Source organism: Mesoplodon bidens (genome assembly GCF_964165515.1).
Source record: "Mesoplodon bidens genome assembly, chromosome: 15".
NCBI classification, from domain to species: Eukaryota; Metazoa; Chordata; class Mammalia; order Artiodactyla; family Ziphiidae; genus Mesoplodon; species Mesoplodon bidens.
This window is the reverse complement of record NC_138171.1, coordinates 36,213,016-36,230,614: the sequence shown is the minus strand read 5'-3', so window position 1 is coordinate 36,230,614 and position 17,599 is coordinate 36,213,016. Positions and strand designations below refer to the sequence as shown.

The following is a 17,599-nucleotide window of genomic DNA, read 5'->3' as shown; positions in this document are numbered from 1 at the left end:
TGGCTAAAACCAGAGTCAGGCGAGTGCCCAAACACCACCCCTCCCCGGAGTCACTCGCTTCTGCTCTTCACGAGCGTCTTTCCTGCCACGTCTCTGGGCCCCAGTCCTGCTGCTTGATTCCAGGCTGCTCCCCAGGGCATCCTGTCTGACTCTCTGGGCCTGGCATCTTCTGTAGTCACATCTGATTTGCTTTTGTTCAACAGATACTTATTGTGGGCTTACTAGAGGCCAGACATCATGTTCAGGACCTGTTAGTTGTTTTCAAAAGGGACCTTAAGAGGCAAGTCCCAAGAATAAGGATCTCCAGCGTCGTGTCAACTTGGGAAATGAGGCACCTGGAAACAGTGTTATCCCCCAACCCTTAGACTTGCCCCTGAGCCTCTGAGAACCACCAGGAGTGGGTGGGCCTCTGTCACATAGAACAAACCGGCACGCAGAGCATCAGAGAACCTGTGTCCTAGCGTTGGAAGCTCTGGGAGGAGCAGCCAAGAGGCTCCACTTGAAACAAGCCTGCGGCAGATGGGCCCAGGAGGGTGGTGTCCTGGGCGGACAGCAGGAGTACAAGGACACATTCCCAAAGCCACCGAGAGTCGCATTTTCGTGCTGGGTGGCTTTGGCTACTGAAGACACACACGGGCACATTCTGCTTAGGATGCAAGCGGCGGCTCCAAGTGGCTTCTCAGTGGTACAGCCCGTCGCCCCGAGGCCCAGCAGAGCTAGGGAAGGCGAGGAAACTCCAAGCTGAAGATCCATGCACAGACATCCAGGAAGCCAAGAGGCTTTCTACACCCACCCTCCACCCACCCGGCTTCCTTTTTGGCGGAAGTAACCAAAGACGTCTGCGAGCCCTGCTGCTGAGCACTTCGTTCATTCCGCTACAGGGTGGACCGCTGCCAGACGGGGCGGCAGAGTGCTGGAACAAACATCTAGGGTGCTGTCAACTTGGAAATGGCAGAGAGTTTTTAAAGGGGTGGGGGGTTGGGGGGAGGAACAAGGGGGTGGGGGAGATGCCACCACACCACACTCTCTCCCTCCTTCCGCGCTTCTGGCATTGCGGCAATTCTTGGGCAAGCAAGTCCAAAAGAATAACGTGGGCTCGGATTCAAGAACAGATGTCAAAGCTACTGCAGAAAAGAGGGAAACACTGCACATTTTGATAGACCACATTTGAAACACATCCCAGTCAAGTGAAGGCAGGGGGGAAAAAAAGAGCAACTGAAACCAATGTGGCAGCGTGGGGATGGAGACAGAGGAGAGAGCAATCGCAGATAAGCAGAAGGCTTCTCAAAAATATAAACAATCTGGTAAGGAGGAGGACTTAGACATCTATATTTAAGCAGCAGCAGCAGAAGTTATAAAAGGAGATTTCAAGAAAGGGGGTAAAAAGCCAATATTGAAATACGACAAAAAAAGTAAAGTTGATGTTTGGTTCCAATCACACACAGATGCAGAAAACTTAGAGAAAAACAAAGAGCTTTCAGTGAAGACCCTACTTCCTGGGGCGGGGGGGTGGGTGGGAGGGGTCACTTAATCAGAGGGTGTCTGGTGACTTCTGCCGACAGGTGCTGGATGCTGGAGGCACACGGCTGACTGCAGGGTCCCAGACCTAGTGGGAAGAACTCGGGGACCATGGGGGCAGCACTGCAGGAGATGTCGAAGAGCACACGGTCTGTGGGCCTCCCTGGGCCCCTCGGTCCCCCCACCTCTCACTCTGAGGTCTGTCCCAGCCCGGCATCAAGGGGTTCCATGGGCAGATCCATCAGAAAGCCTGACTGTGGAGGGCTGAACCTGGCACAGGTCACTTGATGGAAGGGAAACTGACCCACCCCTATCATGGGGTAGCAAGGCCAGGGCGCCCGAGGTGACCTGCTGCTGGCAGGCAGGGACCCAGGCGGCGGGCCGGGGTGGGGAGAGGGGGGACGTGGGGGGCATCCCACACCCCCTTCGCCACGCGTGCAGACATATGCAGGCCCGAGTGAGAAACCAACAGGGCTCTCCAAAGTGCACCGGGTGCCGCCACCCACCGAGCATGAGCCTCTGCCACGCTGGGTCTGGCTGCTCAGGTTCAGGGCTCACAGTCTCAGTCCTGGAGGACATCAAGGCTCTGGGGACAACACAGAGGCAGGAGATGGCTATGAAACATAAGCCCAATACTGTTTTATTATCTACCCAGCCAGTCTATCCTCCAAATGTCACATATAATGATCCATTAACAAGGGAAATGAATGTTTCAGGGGAGTGGCAGTGGGGGTCTAAAATACAGAACCCTCAGCCCCTGAGTCACTGGTCACATGTAACAAGGAGCACAGAGAGTCCCCACATCTGAAAGGCATCAAAAATTCACAAAGGGGGGCTTCCCTGGTGGTGCAGTGGTTAAGAATCCGCCTGCCAATGCACGGGACACGGGTTCGAGCCCTGGTCCGGGAAGATCCCACATGCCGCGGAGCAACTAAGCCCGTGTACCACAACTACTGAGCCTGCACTCTAGAGCCCTCGAGCAACAACTACTGAGCCCATGCACCTGGAGCCCGTGCTCCGCAACAAGAGAAGCCACCGCACCGCAATGAAGAGTAGCCCCCGCTCACCACAACTAGAGAAAGCCCGCTCGCAGCAACGAAGACCCAACGCAGCCTAAATAAACAAATAAATAAATGAAATGTATTTTAAAAAAATTCACAAAGAACAAAAAAAACCCAAAAACCAAACAAACAAAAAAAAGCATAGAACCAACCTCAATGTCCAGCAATAGCACATAGTGTATTGGCATATCCACTCAAGAACTATTTTGCAAAAATGCAATCCTACATACACACAATATGAGATGGAATGATATTCAAGATATATTTAAGCAAAAAAAAAGCAAAGTGCAAAACAATGCTACATTGTTTAAAAGAGTATCTATACGCATGTTTGCATATGCTTTGCTTGTCTCTAGAAAGATGGAGAAACTTGAAACCGTGCTTGGCTCTGAGGAGGCCCGGGGAGGAGGGGACTTGCTCTTCATGTATCTTTTGGCTATTTTGCTATGTATATGAATTACCTGATTGGAAAAGTCGCAATATATATTAATTTTTATATATTTAAAATCTGCTAATGTGAAAAAAATGCACACACATATAGTTACACAAACATATTTTACGTGCTGCGTCCCCATATATGAGTGTGCGTGGTCTCCGTGTCCACCTGCCCAGGGACAGAGGCCTGGGATAGATGACCCCTGACTCACTCTGGTGATTCAAAAAGTGAGGCAAGTGTGTCCTTTGTCAAAACAACAGCTGTTTCTTGCACAACGTGCTGCATGCTGGCCAGTCTCAGGGCTTACAGACGAGTAGGAGGTGGCCAGTCACCAAAAACACCACTCAGTCAAGCCCCAACCTTCCCAGGGAAGGGCAGAGGAGGGTGTCCTCTCTGAACTGTTCACAACTGTTCTCCTGCCGGAAACACCTGGCAACCCCAGGTGCCAGGTGACGGAAACTGGTAGCAAACCCATGGGCTCTGAACAGGGGCATTTCCAACTAGGCCGAAAGAGCTAGAAATGGTAACAACAAAGCATCTTGCAAGGACGGCACCTGGCTGCAGAAACTCTGGGGTTTTCTTTCAAAGTCGTCATGGGATGACTGATATCAGGGGGCGACAAGGTCCAGGGAAAGACCTCTGGCTTTGGACACCTCACCCCATGAAACTGGGGAACTGCCCCAAGAGCTGTGGACGCTGCAATCCTGTTTTCCTCACTGACTTTGATTTCTGGGATGCTTTTTCTCCATTTCTGACAGATCCTCAAAGGGCAGAGCTCCCAACACTGGAAGTTTCTCTCTGCCTGAACTCCAGCCTCTCAGCCAAGTATTAAAGGCTTACTAACACACACACAAATAAAAAGCGACCATGCAGCTGCCTATTTAAAAGAAACTTTGGGGGAAGTGTCTCCCAAAGAAAACATGTCTCTTAATCAACGATCAGTTTGGAACCTCTGGCCTTTAAAGTGAATGGTTAGCTGTTGGTTTTAAATGGGTGTGTGTGTGTGTGTGTGTGTGTGTGTGTGTCTCTGCAATGCTGCCACAATATTTGTGAGATCCTCTCTCCCTGAGGCCCCCAAGCCAGGCCTGCCAGTGCTCTGAGCAGATGCACACAGGCCCTCTTTGCCCCCAGGGCCCCCGGGCTGGTGGGGAAAACACACCAGTCAACTGCATCAGAGATGCGAGTGAAGTATATTGTCTTTTCACTGTCACTAACTTTGACTCAAAGAGTGGGTTCATCTGAGGCTTCTTCAGGGCTTATCTGTCAACTAATTAACAGCAAATCCTATATAAGAACTTAAAGTGGCTTTATTAGGGAAAATGGAGAGAGAGCACTTGTGCAGAAAGGGGAAGGCCAGCCATGGTTTCTGCATGAAGTAGGCCTTGGAACATTTTCTGTTTCGTTTCCTGCAATGGAATCACTGGACAAATGGAAGCTACTCTGACTAGAAAGGGGTGAAAGCCCCAAGCCCACCCACCGGCCTCCTTCCATCACCCCCTCCCTGGCCTCCTACACGGAACATCTGGAGACCCTTCAGACAGTGGCCTTAGAGAACCCTGGTTTGGATTCCAGGCTCCACCCCTTTGATATAACCTATGTGGTTTGGGTCAGTGATGTCCCCTCCCTGGAGATAACTAAGGTAATGCATGTCCACCTTGAGGCATGGTGAACACTCCATCGAGGGGAGTTTTCCTGTACTATCAGAGCCACACGCTTGACCTCAGGCTAGAATGCATTCTGCCACCAGTATCCCCAACTAAGCCGGGGGCTCCAGGGATGCACAGGTGAATTGGAAGTTGACCCTGACCTCCAGGTACCCACAGTCCAGCCGAGGAAACTAGGCAGGCATGGAAGAGCGACAAGACAGAGGGGACCAGGCTGGTGGAATGAAAACAGGCAGAGGGTTAGATAAGGCAGGACACACTGCCAGCAAGAAAGGGCTCCAGGTTTTTGTGAAAGATGCCCATCTCGGCTGGGGCCTGTGTACAGGTTGGCCTGAGTCCGCAGGTCACCCTCCACACCTCCTCCTCCTCCTCTGGGCTCAGCGAATCCCCAGTACAACTTCTGGTTGTGACTAGTGCTGTCAGAGACCATGAAAGGGGGCTTAGATGGAGCAGGACCCAGGTCAGGTCCCCCCAGGGAGGCTGGCTTGGGCACAGAAGTGGTGAAAGGGCTGCTGAGAGGGGGCTGGGGCTAGAATGGACACACTGTGTTGAGTTACAGGACATCCACTGTGTGAGAGAGAGAGAGAGAGAGAGAGAGAGAGAGAGAGAGAGAGACACACACACACACACACACACACACACTCTCTCTCTCTCTCTCTCTCTCTCTCTCTCTCTCTCTCTCTCTCTCTCTCCCCCCTCCCTCCCTCCCTCCCTCCCTCCCTCTCCCTCCCTCCCTCCCTCCCTCCCTCTCTCTCTCTCTCTCTCTCTCTCTCTCTCTCTCCCTCCTCATACACGATATCGCTCTGGAAGGCACCCCAGGTTCAAGATCTCTCTCTCTCTCTCTCTCTCTCTCTCTCTCTCTCTCTGTCTCTCTCTCCTCATACACGATATCGCTCTGGAAGGCACCCCAGGTTCAAGATCCTGGTGCCATTCCTCATACTGGGGAAGATGAATGGGCGGGGGGCCCTGTGGGGGGTTGGGACGTCCTTTCACTGTGTACCCTTTTGTATCTTGTGGATTTTGTACACATAAATGTAATGACCACTCCTAAAAAGTAAACATTTATCTTAAAATCTCATTTTTTCCCCTATAATGATACATGGGCTTTGAAGGACTGATAAGAGCCTATGAATGCCTCATTCCCAGCAAAGCCCTCATGCGGTCCTGCAGGAAGTGCGTTTTGTCCTGTTCCCAGGTGTGTGGACAGATGATGGTCTCTGTTTCAAGGAGAACCTTGCAGAATTCCCTAGGGAAACGTTAATGTTCCCACTTATTTTATAAGTTTAGGTAGGGAACCAAGTCTGACCCTGTATCTCCCAAGTGTTCCTTCAGACACTTCATTTTTACCCATCACTTTCCCACTCACAGTCTTTGATTCACTACCGGGCGATACAAGGATCTGAATTCTGGCTACAGTGTTCTGTCACGTGATGTCAGGCTGCGGGCCAGCAGTCAGCATCCCCACCCAGGAAGCCACAGTCCTACAGAATTAGATGGACTTGCACGCGGCCCAGGAGAGAATATCAACAGAAGGCAGGCAGTGCAGGAAAGGGGAACAAATGGAGAAAAGCAGAGCAACCAAAGGCAGGATGGCTGGAGGTGTTGGCGTGTGTACAGGGGGCTTCAAGGAGGGTCCCTCGATGCCAGACCAAGGTGCCCTTGTCCCCTCATGGGTGTTGATCGCCACACAGCTATAAGGTCACCAGGACACACACACAGCCTGCAGGAAAGGGGACCTGTCATCCCTGCTCAAAAGCCTTCAGGGGCTTCCCAGGGGGCCTTGGTGAGACCACCAGGGACCACCAGGCCCCTCACTCACCTCAGGCCCTCAGCGCAGGCTCTTCCCTCTGCTTGGAAGACTTTCCTTTCTCTCTCCTATGGAACCTGTCGGATCTCTGCTCAAACACAGCCTCCCCTGCCCCTCATGCCCCTCCCGCCCCAGAAGGAGTGCACCCAGCTCCCTAAACTGTGCCTGTCTGCAATTACGTATTGGCCTGGGTGCTTGTTTAACTCTGGGCACCCCATAGGCTGTAAGCTCTGGGAAGAACTGTTTTTGCTCACTTCACCTGGTGCTGGGGCACATCGTGGTCGGCCCTCCGTACCTGTGGGCACTGCATCCAAGGATTCAATCCACCAGGGATTGAAAATATTCGAGGAAAAAAAATGTCCAGAAAGTTCCAAAAAGCAAAACTAGAATTCACCACAATCCCGCAACTATTTACACAGCATTTACGTTGTATAAGGTAGTATAAGTAATGTAGAGAGGGTTTAAAGTATACGGGAGGGCGTACTTAGATTATATGCAAATATTATGCCATATTATTTAAGGGACTTGAGCAAATCCCCATGGAGACCGAGGGACTACTGTAGTCAGAATTTGCCAAAGGAAAGAGTAAGCTAAAAAAAAAAAAAAAAGAAAAAAACAAGGAGAAAGAAAAAGAATGGCAAAATAAACTAAATGCTCCAACAGAAGTTCAGAGTATGTGCAAAAGGGTTCAAAGGAAGAGAGATTACTTCTGCTTGGGGAAAAAAAAATCAGAAACAGCTTCATGAAAATAATAGCACCTTTGAGAGAATTCTGGGGTGGGCAAGGATGCACACCGGACAGAGGGACCAACAAAGGGGGAGGGCACAAATTTAAGAACTGCAGACAGCAAGGCTTCCAGTCGGAAAGAGGGAGGCTGCCAGAAAAAGGCCGGCCCAAGCACTGACCCTTGAATGAAAGAGAACAGTCTAGAACAGTTCAAGAGGCTGTGGACGAAGGGGACAAGTTGACAGAGGCAACTTCTTGAAGGCAAGAACGGATGAGGAGGGAGGGCAGGGGCACCTGGAGGAGACCCACACCCTCCTCTGGCTCAGCTTCAAAGGACCATGGGTGGCTCCTTGGATGGTACCATTTTTCTAAGAATTAGGATCATCTGGCTACGAGGGGCTCATCTCTGCTGAAGGCGCCGGGGCAAGGTCTCCCCGCAGCCGAGGAAGCCACTGTCATCACAGCTCCACCGTGAGAACAGGAAACAGGAAAAACAGGGACAGGAAAAGTCCGTGCCAACAGTGCTTTGGGTAAAATAGGGAGCAGCAAAGCAGACGTGGAGGGCTCGCTGTTAAGGCTCCTCCCGGGCCTGTTGGCAGGGCCTGTGTCTGCTTCCCCAAGAGGGTGTCCCAGGAGGATCTTCCCTCAGGCAGGGAAAGCACAGCTCCTGGGGGCAGCCAGCGCAGAGCCCAGCACGCAGCAGGAGGGCAGCACACGCGGGCGCGCTGGGCGGACAGGAGGCGAGCTCTCTGGGTTAATCACACCCTGAGGTTCTCAGGGGACGGCCAAGCGGCGTGGGAACGTGCAAGGGACTGCCTACAGCTGAAGTTTCTAGTTGTCTGGGGGCTTAATCAAAAACACTGTTTCAACCCTTGCGGAAACCTGCACGGTGTAGTTAGCTGCCTTCTCCCGTCTTGGAGTTTAGAGTCGAATGAACAGAAGGCAACCTAATGGCAGGGTCTCACAGAGCACAGTGGGGTTCCCCGTGCCCAGGGAAAGCAGAGAGAACAGCCAGGGATTATAGGAACTGGGTGGGAGGGTGGGGAAGCCGGCAGGGCAGCGCAGAGGCCAGTCTGCATACAGACTCCCACCACCTTTTAGCTCTGGACCAAGCCAGCCCTCTAACCTGAAACGGGAACGCTGATACACACAGAGCTGCTGTGAGGATTAAATAAGATGAAATGCCTGGTACGAGTGAGAATGTTAGAGCCCACCTCAAATAAAGATCATTTTCTCATGTTCCTTTAACTCTGAAGAAAAGGTTATCATATGTCAAGTATGTGTCATACATCTAGTATGTACTCGATATTTCTTGATTCTGGGAGATGACTTGATATTAATTCCCAATCTAAGAAATTCAAGTGAAACAACTCACTCCAACATACACTTACTGCCTGAGGTCTTTTCATCTAAAGGTGGGCTGGCACAGAGGTGGGGGGCAGATTTCTCACGTTTTTAAATAGAACTCTGATTTTGGATCGAGTGAATGCGTTACCTATTCAGAAAATAAAATTGAACAAAAATAAATACATCATCCTAACAAAAGCTACGACCCTTTCTGTGAATTCCTCGGCACAGAGATATTTCAAGAGAGAACAAGATTTTGTTTCTTATTGTTTTTCACCCCGTCGGAAACCCACTACGCAGAGACAAAAATGCCAGATGTATCTAACCAGCATTGCACTACACGTAATACTTGCCAGACTCTCATTTAAACAGTGAGATGTGAGAGACGGCATCTCGGTGATGCATAATGAAACACAGGCGATCAGAGGCCTGGGTCGCTGTGGCCCAGGACCTGTGCAGGGAGAGGGAAGGACACCTTTTAACCCTAACTAACAGGATTCTGTTATTAATCGAAACCAATGAAACTGCCGCCATCTGCCCAGTTCTGAACTACAACTATGTCTGTTTCGTAAGTTGCATTCTTTACTTGCTCTTTGGCCACATGGCAAAGCAAAACAAAATTCTGCCTTGGCAGCCTCAGCCTTTCAGGCTCCAAATGGCGGGAGTGCTCTCTCCCTCTCTGATCTTAAACTTCTCCAAGGAGCCCAAAAGCCTTACATGCCCCACCCTCCACCCCCACCCCAAGGTGCCACTAGGGTTGGTCCTTGCTGTCTGGTTGTCTCCTTTTCCTGGGCTATCACCTTCTCCTCTGGCCGTCTGGTTCCCGGGTTAAGTCTCTTTTCTTCTGCTTGTCCCCCAGGTCACAGCCTCTGCCATCCCCTGCTGAGGGGGCCTCTGGCACTCCCCGTCCCGTGGGCCTCAGCCCACTTGGGGGAGAGGCAGCCACAGGAGCTTGGCTAATCCCATGTCACAGATGAGGAGACCAAGGCCGGGCGCGGACGCGACGTACTTGCTAACAAATGCCCAAGGAAGAGGCCCTCGACCCCGTGTCTTTTCTCAATCTTCTTATGCTTACTATACATTATAAGACAAATTCCAAAACTAAGTGGAATCTTGTTAAAATGTTAAATGTCCATGAAGGCTGATCTGGTTGGGGGGTGGGGGAGATCTTTGGCTAAAGCGTTCATTTCCCCGTCTAGCTCAGTGCAACTGGCCCACTGGTCTGGCTGCAGGACAGGAGACAGACATCAGAGAGAACAGATCCGCCTAAACTCCCGGATTCACAATGGCGAGAGAGAGACTCGAGAGATCTCCAGTGGGCTGCGCTGCCAACCAATGAATTGGAACCAGGGACCAATTAGTGGAGTGAAGCGGACGAATGGGAAAGGCACTCTCCAAAACAGTGGCCACTAGCCACGTGTGACTCGAAATTAAATTACAAATTCCTCAGTCGCAGTAGCCGCACGCTGAGGGCTACTGACAACTGTATCGGATGGCACAGACACAGACCATTCCATCAACGTGGGAAGTTCTGCTGGACAGCGACAGTCTAGAAGGACTCTCCAGGTTCTGAGGGTAACATGATTAACTGCTACAAAGCAGAGACTGCTGCCCCATTTCACAAACTGAGTAAACTGATGATCAGATGACCAGACTTTGCCCAAATCACACCACAAAGTGGCTGGAAATGAGATCTGAATCCAGCTCTGGGTAACTAACTCCACGGAAGCCGAAGCTCCTTGAGGTAAATAAACCCCAGCAATGCCTCTTTCCCAAGCTCCAGCTTAACGCACTTGACTTTCTCCAGGAAATAGGAGGCAAGGCCATGGGCTAAAAATGAGGCAGGAGCAGGAAAAACGTGTTTTAATCTCAAAAATAATTATGCCACTGCCAAAAGGAGTGATTCCAATCTCATCTACGCTGGTAAATGTTTTCCTCCTAAAGTATTTGTTTCAGAAATAAGCCTTTAATTTGAATACTTTAAGAGCCAAAATTTCTGTCTGTTGAAAATATTTATTTCTATTGTTTGGCAGGAATCAATTTGTTAGGGCACCAGCCACTCTGGCAAAGGTTCCCTTCCACTTCTCTGGGAAAACACTTGGCGGCAAAGCCATCCACCGCCCTGCAGCTCACTCGCTCTCTGCCGGGGCTGCCCCGGCCACAAACATCTGCCGGCGCAGACGCAGGCTGTGAATCAAACCCAGTGTGTGTGCAAGGACAGACGCGCTTTGGGGGTTACTAGGAATACATAGCTGGGCTCAGTGGGCAATCAGCTGAAAGTGATTTCCAGGAGCAGAGGACATTTTCTTTAATTATTTTGAAGGTGGTAGAAGACCTGGGACCCAATATCAGGTGATTTTTCACATAGCCCTGTCTCTCCCACCATTAGTGAAGTCTAGGAAGCAAGCAGCAGAATTTCAGGAAGAGCCAGCTCCATCCTGCCTATAAGAATCTGGACAGGTCACCAAGATGCCCTGAGCCTTGGTTTCCTCATCTGTAAAATATGCCACCTACCCTGGCTCGAAGGGTTGTTGGAAAACCGCATGACATAAAGAATAAGAAAAACTCTTGCAAGTTAAAGAACTTCCACAGAAATGGTAGTTCTTCTTATCTCCTGCAAGGATAAAGTATCCTACAAATTCCTCACTTAGCTCCCTTTTTTATACACTACGGGGGTGGAGGGGGGCTTAAGAGACAGAGCATGAAAGTTAAAAGCTCTCACAGTTACAGGTGAAGTGTTAATAACTTCATTTTGGAACTGTCAGGCTTGGTTTTTTTTAAATCACAGCTGTGGCTTGCACTAGCACTCTACCTGTAGCTGTGTTCCCTTCTCACATTTTAATTAGCAAATAAGAACTCCAGAAAGCTCTCAAAATGTTTTTGCCTGGAATTTGTAAGTAAAAGTTGAAAGACGCCAAGTGGCTCCTGCGGGAAACCAAACCCCTAACAGACATCTACCAACAATGCTGAGCAGTTTCATTTGAATAGCTCATTTCAGGCCAAGAGATGCCACCTCTGAGCCAGCTTTGATTTTATTTTTGCAGTTAATTTTCAAGCGAGCAAGGTTTACAACATCCTGCCACTGGCTGGATGGCAATGGAGAACTGCTGCCCACCAGATAGCCCGACACAGTGACACTCGTGTGGCAAAGTGAATGTCGCACGTGAGTCCTTCACTCTCTCCTGGCACCAGGGCTGCTGGCCGCTATCAGGGAACCGGGGTGCTGGGCAGCAACAGGTGACATCACATGAGGGCGCCCGGTGCCGAGAGCAGGGATGTGATCTTAAAGGGGCCGTTTCAATCCTCAAAGAGTTTCACCTTTGGCTATTCTAGAGGGACATCCGGGAAGAAAAAAAGGGCTGCTCCGGGAGCTGCCCTGGAAGTGCTGTTGCCAGTCTGCCCACTCCACCCTGTCCGGGGAGCTTTCTAAAAATAAGCTGGAGGGGCACTTTCTTTCTTTCTTTCTTTCTTTCTTTCTTTCTTTCTTTCTTTCTTTCTTTCTTTTAATATTTATTTATTTGGTTGCGTCGGGTCTTAGTTGCGGCTTGCCAGCTCCTTAGTTGCGGCACACGGGCTCCTTAGTTGTGGCATGCATGTGGGATCTAGTTCCCTAACCAGGGATCAAACCCGGGCCCCCTGCACCAGGAGCGCAGAGTCCTATCCACTGCGCCACCAGGGAAGTCCCTGGAGGGGCACTTTAACTCAGACTTTATCGAGCCAGCTACAGAGCTATTGTTAACTCTCTAAACTCACGTGAAAGGATGAGGACACACAATTGACCAGCACAGTTACAGCAAACTACTACTGACTCTGGAATGGGTTCAGATACTCGAATCCAGCGCCCTCAGCCAGTGCAAGCTCTTGCCCGGTGTGGACAGGTGACTCCACGGCCTCCTCAGTGATCCATGAGGGCTGGCGGGGGTGGGGGTGGGGGTTGTGGTTGTGTGTGTGCAGATAGAAGCAGGGGCTAGTTCTTGAGGCAGAAAATCAATGCCAATTACAAAGCGTTCCCAACCTCTCTGTGACCCCTCCAAGTTCAGGGTCTCATCACCTGTTTTCCCCAGCTCTGGGTGTTATTTCTTAACTACACAGACTCCCAGAAGATTTCTGAGCTCAGTAAAATGACGCCACTTGTTTTGGCCCAGGAATGACATTTCTCTATACCCTCTGTTCTTGGTTTTCTGTGTGATTTCTTGAGGAGCAGCGGGGAGGAGGTGGTCCTGATCTGCTCTGGGGTCAAAAGGCAGCTCCCAGCAGAGTGTGATTTATAAAAGGACACCTCTCACCCCATGGCCTCCTTGGCAATATCAGTCAGAGGCGGGGACCCCAGGGCGCTGCCCATGCAGCATCAGAAGCAATGCTGGCCAAGCGGCCTTGGTCACACTCTCTGGCTCTTCCTCTGACCACGTCATCCCATCACAGGCAGGAAGCCACAGGCAGTACTGTACAAGCAGCAGCCACCGTCTTCTATGCCAGCAAACATTTGAGGCTGCCAGGCTAATGTAAACACAAAGGAAATATTGCCATAGATCCGAAATGATAATCAAGCTCTTCAATCATCAAAAACAAAAGCAATCAATCGTGTCCCGCATACTCTACTTCCTAATTCTGGAAAGCACACCCATATATTTATCCTATCAAGATTTTCAGCAAGAACTGAGACAAAAGAGGACTTCCTGCTTTACTCCCAGCTATAAAACTCCATCCCTAAGTGTCCGCTTAACGGGTCTCACTGGATTTCTAGACACCTGTATTATACTAAAGAAACTGTACATAATCGCCACTAGCAAAGGCTTGTTATGCACGGCTGCAGCAGGAACCCCTGAACTGGGGAGGTCCCATGAATCATGGACTAACCATGAAGACTCTGCTTGCATCCCAAAGACTCTCAGAAGAAAGGATGTGACTGGTTTCAGAGACGGTGGGATCAAGCGTGCACACCTGTGTGAAACGAGGGCCAAAGGAAACCAAAGGCTTCCCTCCCCTAGAACAGCCATTCAGCCCAAATGCCCCAGGACGCTGCTCCCCTCCCACCCGGGCGCTTAGTCAACTCATCCATCCAGCAGGGGCATTCCCGAGCTCCTCCTGGAAGGACAAGACAGGGCACAAAAGGGCAACAAACCATACCAGTGCTCAGAACTCACAACCAAGGAAGACAGCCAGATGCCGTGAGGCAGGACATGCCAGAAGTGGTTCTGAGACAGCTGGGAGTTGAGGGGGAAGATCGGGGAAGACTTGGGACTTCCCTGGCTGTCCAGTGGTTAAGACTCCGTGCTTCCAACTGCAGGGGGCACGGGTTCAATCCCTGTTTGGGGAACTAAGATCCCACACACCCTGAAGCGCGGCCAAAAAATTTTTAAAAAAAGCAAACAAAACCAAATACGAAAACAAAAGATCGCCGAAGCGAAGACTTCCTAGGAAAGGTAGCAGGGGACGGTCCCAAAGGATGGGTGTGAATTCTTTGGGGGGGGAGGGAGGATTCCAGAAGGCAAAAAATGGGCAGAGAGACATGCTAAAAAAAAAAAAAAAACTGCAGCTACAGTTATCAACTCATGCTTTACACCCCTTGTCATTTTTCATCGCCACGGTGGTCCTACAACAGCCATCACTCCTGTTCCACCAACGAGCGAGGATACCGAGGTTCAGAGGTGAAGGGGACCCGACCGAGATCACACATTTACGGAGGGAGACGTAAAAGGCCACGTTCTCTGCACCTAACGCTGCTCCCTCTGCTACAGAAGGACGCTCTTGGAAGCGCACCAGGCTTGGGGCTGACGTGGGGGCGGTGGGCTCTGGGGGCACGAAGGGGGAAACCCTGGCGTTCCTGCCTCTTCTAAAGCTCTGTGATGATGTCCTAACGGTGGAACTGGTGACGCGGTTCTTCAAATCCCCCAGCCTCCCTTTTCTGTCGTCCGACCCCCTCCCCTACCCCGGGGATGGGGGCAGTTCCCTCAGCTTACTGGTGAAAAAAACAAGACAGTGGGGTCTCGAGACCAGAGCTACTTGTTATTTGCTGGGTCACTAAGAAAGGCAGGAAGTGTATCTAGGGACAGCGCGGGGGCGCCTCATCGGAGCCCTGAACGTGCATCTGACTCTGTGTTGAACCCACGTGTGGCTGACTCCAGGCTATTGAGGATCACTGCCGTGCTTTAGAAAGATCATGCTGGCGGCGACGGGGAGAATGGATTTGAGCGAGGAGAGGCTGAGAGCTGGTCACGCGGTTCAGAAAAGAAGCCACGGGGCGAGGGATTTTGCCGCCCCGTAAAATCTGCTGTGAGATCAAGAAAAAGGAAAGGAACCAGAAACGTCTCTAAAAGAATCCTGAATTGGCTTCAGTCAATAAAGTAATACAGGAAGCCGCCGCAAGAAGGGAAAATAGGATATACTAAAATGGAATTACAAGCCTGGCACTGAAAGGCGGTGGGGACTTTCTCCACCCCGGCTGCTGCCAGCTTCTGCCCCCGTCCCCCCTGATTTACATGCTCATGGGGGTCCCAGAGCCAATCAGCAGCGGACCTGTCAAATCTGACTGCTGGAATAAAAATGGAAAGGCCGAGTGGCAGCCGTAACATGGAATTTCCTTGTTTTTATTAGTTTAAGGCTCTTAAAGAGTAACTTTTACATTGGGGAAAACTTTTCAAATATGTACTACTTGCAACGTAGATCCAGTTACCTCTCACATGTTTTCAATCATTCTGCTTGCCAATTTTACTAGTTATCAAAAGACATTTGTGGTTTAAAGCAGGGGAACGGGCTTCCCCCTCCCGGCACATCTGCCCTTCCCGCGGTGACCTCACCCTGCTGGATCCCGAGCCCGGCCGGCTGCCAGAGGCCTGATGGGGCAGACAGGGGCGCGCTACTGGGTCCCACAGCTGGAGGATGGTGCGACGGATTATTCGGCAGCTCTGGCACAACAGGGACACCTGGGTGTGGACTTTTTTTCTTTAAACAAAAACTATTGATAAAATCCAGCTTTTCTGCATTACTGTTCCTACTTAAATGAATCCGGGAACGCAAGTTTCTCTTGAACCGCACACACACCAAAAAAAAACCATGGTTCCTCGGTTTTCGATTCTTACAGCTAAACCTATGGAGATCTGGGTATGGAAAGGGGCTGGTCGTGCTGCGTTCTGGGTGTTATTCAACACTGAAGCCGGGCATGAAAAGAGCCAAGTGTTTACGATGCCCCCACGTGCGATGCTTAAACCAGCAAAACTAAGGAAGCCTACCTAGCTCGTTCTTCACTGTTAGAAGTCTCCTTGTTAACCGAGAGCAAGAATCCCCAGACTCCAAATAAAGAGCCTCTTGTTCTCTCCTTGCTGCGTTAACCCAACACACCCAGGAGTGGCTGAGCCTTCAAGGTGTCAAACCACAGATGTCTAATATCCAACGGTGTGGAGCTCCGTGCTGTTACTCAGAGGACAGAGATGGGCGGCGGATGTCTGACACCCCACTGAAAACAAAATGAAACACAGTGTCCTGCATGGTTTACTTGACGTACATTCAGAGGAAGACCTAGGAAGACAAGAGGAAATCGGGTGGGTGTGCTGGCTGGAAGGAGGCTGCCCTCCCGGCACCACATGCTCCACACGTGGCAGCACGTGCATGACCTGCTTTGTACCAGGGTCAGAGTCCCCCGTGGAGCCAGGTGGCATCTTATTCTTCACGTGGACCGAAGGCAGGCCTTAGGCATAAAGGACTGACAGCTTGTGAGAGATCGCTGCCGGTGGGTCATGGCTAGTGGTCTGTGCGTTTTCTGGTGTGAATATGTACTTTCCCCCGTAAAGACAAAGAGGCAAACAGACCCTCTGAAATGAAAAAGAACCACACATTCGGTTTGTTAGGGACGGGCTCCAAATTTCCGGAACAAACATTTATTTTTTAATCAAGCCAATTTTTTTTTCCCCATTTGAAACCTGTTAATTCCATGACTGAGAATTCATCAAGTTTCAGACTGGAATTAATTTTAACAAGGCTTTATATCAAAAATATTAGTCAATGGAGCTGTGGAAGTGACCTCACTTCACACTGTCACTGGAAAGTCTGTGCATTCGAGTTCCCTTCAGATGGTGGGGTTCACGGCGATGGAGTGGGGGGGGCCGCTGTGAAGCTGAAGTGTGTGAGCTCCCCGACTTGCTCCTGGGGGCACGCGGAGCTGGGGGAAGCCACGCTGGCAGCCTGGTCGCTGGCCCTTTGCACACAAAGCTGACTGTGGTTACTTCCCTGGGCGGGGAGGGGACTGTCACCGCACACACCCTCTTACTTTTCAACACGTGCAGGTTGATGACACACCTACTCTGGGTGGGGACCATCCCCCCCACCCCGACCCCACCCCACCCCCGTGCTTGGTGGTTCTTTGTCCTATAGCCGCTTCCCCACCAGCCCCCTTTCTGAGACTTCACTGCTGTCACAAACACCTCTGCCCCGCCTTGGAAAGCAGCTTCGCTGCTTCAGGCAAGCTGGAAATCGGGAGGCTGTCCATGTGGTCTGCTCTCCTGGGGCATGGATCCTGCTTCATCCTGTTGGTGATACAAGGAACTGTGGCCCCTGAATCCTCAGGAATGTGTCCTCTGCCTCACTACCACCACTACAATAATTAGGCAACAGCTGTCACCGCTTCACTGATTCTGCCTGAAAGATCACTGCGACACCTCTTGGAGTCAGGCTTGGCTGGGCACATCACTGCAGGGAGCCACGCGAGGTCCATCCTGAGGGCTTCAGAACTTCCGTCACTCTCCCTGTCCGCCTTCCCTAGATTCTTTAAGAATTCGGGTTCCTCTTGCCCTTGGAAGCTGAGCCAAGCCCTGCTATGGGGCAGCCACTCAGCAAACCTCACTGACAGGCCTGCATCCGTGGACAAACATTCTGACCAAAGTCTCCACACCCCGTCTCTTCCCCCTGCAACTCCGGGCCTCAAAGAGCAGCTAGCACCCCAGGGCAGGCTCAGTGTTCCTACGGCCATGGCCTTGCGAGTCCCACCGTAGCTATACTGGGGTGGCCTCCCTGATGAGTTCCACCTTTTCCTGCAAATCTCCAGGAG

The 17,599-nt window shown here is 51.0% G+C and overlaps 1 protein-coding gene across 15 annotated transcripts in view; it reads right to left on the bottom strand.

Annotated features, from left to right (window-relative positions):
• The window catches only part of CUX1 (cut like homeobox 1), a 374,908-nt gene that overhangs the window by 294,320 nt on the left and 62,989 nt on the right, over positions 1-17,599 (bottom strand). The window lies entirely within an intron of this gene.